General features: G+C 52.8%; 1 protein-coding gene across 1 annotated transcript in view; it reads left to right on the top strand.

Moving 5' to 3' along the window:
• The first annotated feature begins 356 nt into the window (after nucleotides 1–356).
• The window catches only part of POGZ (pogo transposable element with ZNF domain), a 36,082-nt gene continuing 33,816 nt past the window's right edge, over nucleotides 357–2,622 (top strand). Inside the window, exons 1-2 of the mRNA XM_018569337.1 lie at nucleotides 357–545; nucleotides 1,995–2,044. The gene's annotated coding sequence lies outside the window, so the exon portion shown is untranslated. The remainder of the gene's footprint in view (nucleotides 546–1,994; nucleotides 2,045–2,622) is intronic.

Genomic DNA, 2,622 nt, shown 5'->3' with positions numbered 1-2,622 from the left:
CACAGAAACATGTGACTTAGCCCCTCCCTCTCTTTCCCAGAGATTTCAGGGTGCTCTCCATACTTTGGTCATGTGACTTAGCCCCTCCCTGTTTTAGGGTGCTCTCCTCACAGCATCATGTGACTTAGCCTTTCCCAGAGGTTTCAGGGGGACTCTCCACAACTGGTCATGTGATCCAGCCCCTCCCTTTGCTCTTGGGGTGCCCTGCACACAGAGTCACGTGCCCCAGCTCCCTCCCTCAGTGCGGGATTATTTTGCCATGCCCCGCCCTCAGTGGGAGGGGGAAGTGGAGGTGGGACGCACGCGCTGCCTCGACTCGGCTCCAGCACCGGGGTGTGGCCAGCCAGCTGGTGACGTCAGAGCCCGCCCCCCAGCGCCTATCCTGACCAATGGGAGCGCGCTGAGGAAGTGACGTGACTGTATCCCTCCGCGGTGAGGCGCCGTGTTCCTCCGCTCGGCGCTCTTTGTGGCGCGCTGTGTGGCGGTGTGTGAGGGGCGGAGGGATCCGGGCGGAGAGCGAGCACCGGAGGCCGGACCAGGAGCAGGTGAGAGCCCCGGTGGGGGAGGGGCCACACCGAGACCAGGGAGGGCCGTCTGACACCCCCGCCGGCGCCATCTTCCTCCGCTGCACTATTTCCCTCTGGCTGTGGGCCCCTAGAGGCGTGGGGTGCTCTAGCTGAGGGCGTCCTGCCAGCTACAGCGCCTGGGAATGGAGGGCGGGCAGAACAATGGCTGCCTGTGAGCCCTGAGATGGAAATTACTTCCCCCTAAAATAGATCTTCGCAAGGGGCACACCGCTGGAGGACCCCTAAATGTATAATAATAATATCTGAGGCATCATGAACCTCTACAGGCTCCTCCCCTTTATGTGGGCTAATACAAGCTCCCCCCATAATGCACACAATTAGGGCACCAAGGCATCTCTCATAGGCCACACCTCTGGGGTGCTGCTGATTATATAATATGCAAGGAGGCCCCTCCCCTTTATGTGGGTTAATAAGGGGCTCCTCCCTTTAATATACAACACTGAGGTGCCTCCCCATTATGTGGGCCAATAAAGGCTCCTATCATGTGTTGCCCCTCCCCTCATGTATGGCAAAGGAGGCCCCTCCCTTTTTATTAAGGTAACTTCTAAGAACACCCATAAGGGAGGCTCCACCTTTCTATTGGCGCAAAGCAGGCCCCTCCTCATTATACACCCCTGGAGGCTCCTCCCTTTTAGTTTACAATGATGAGTGTTCACATAGCCCTCTCCTCACATAGATTTGTAAACCCTCCTGACTCCTCCCCTTAAATACATATGGTTTCCCCCTAAAACATATAAATCAGTAGGCCCCTAAAGACCTATGGATGAGGCCCCTAGGGGGTGGCCCTAGAATGGTGCTGCCCTGAGGCCCTGCCAGTGCTGATGGTTTCTCTTCTGTGGGGTGGCGAGGCAGATTGTATATTTGATCCTAGGGAGGAGCTAGCTTTGTTTCCTGACAGCTGGTGATGGGTTCTCTTTAGTGATCTCCTGAAAGTATAAAAAAAACAATCAGGCCTGGGATTGGAGGATAGGACACGCCCTCCTGGATGTTGTCACGGTGATGCATTTAGAAAATTGGGGGATTGCTTGAAAACGCGTCATACGCGATATACGCCATTGGAGAGTCAAATCTTATTCCTGGGGTCACTGGAGGGAGGGGTCTGCACTCTGCCACCATCTGCTGGCCACAAGCGCTGGCGCGAGCTCCTCCCGCATTTCTGCACTGTGTGTATGTATGTGTGTGTATATATATATATATACATACATACACACACACACATATAGAGTATATATGAATCAAATGAACCTACAGCACTCCAAATATTGTGAGGATGCCAACAACAAGAAAAACAAGAATCAGTCCAAGACTCCTATGTATATAGAGAGGGAGACATGCACATAATTTTTATTAATAATAATAATAATCTGTACATCATTTTTATAAAGACATTTTCGTCATTCTCTGCAGGTCTCTGACAAATCGTTTGGGGAAATTATCGGAGCTGAACCGTGAAAAAGGAACCCAGTCCAACAACCACCCTTGTAGGTGACCCGTGTGTGTTTTGTATTTTCAATGCCAAATAATAGTGTAAAGAAGAACCACAATATCTAATCGTGTGTATGTATGCGAGTGTGTGTTCCCCGAGTAGAGGTAACATCCCCTGCTTCCTGACAGATATGTACAAACACTCCGCGATCACTGATCACCGAATGCTTGTACCCGCTCTCAATCCTGACAGCTGAGCGGGGAGGAGAGCTCGATGTCCTCTTGACAGCTGGCTCCTCCCCCGCACCTGTGACAGCACTGGCTGTATCTGCCCCCACACAGCCGCTCTCCTCTGATCTGTGACATGAGGCTGAGCGGTGCGGGGAGGAGACACACCGGCCGCTCACAGCGTTCTCCTCCCGCACCGCTCGGCCTCCTCCTGTGACAGTTTCACTCCTCCCCGCTGGGACACATAGCAGTGCCCAGCGGGGAGGAGAGAAAGCAGGGATGCACCGCTATTTCAGCAGAAAAATGGCACTTTCCCCAAAACTGCCATTTTCGGATGATGTTTTGGCGGCCGATATATCGATGCATCCCTAATATTATATAT

The sequence above is a fragment of the Nanorana parkeri genome, unplaced genomic scaffold (assembly GCF_000935625.1).
Source record: "Nanorana parkeri isolate BGI_ZX_2015 unplaced genomic scaffold, ASM93562v1 scaffold1324, whole genome shotgun sequence".
Lineage (NCBI taxonomy): Eukaryota > Metazoa > Chordata > Amphibia > Anura > Dicroglossidae > Nanorana > Nanorana parkeri.
This window is presented reverse-complemented; position numbering and strand designations above follow the sequence as displayed.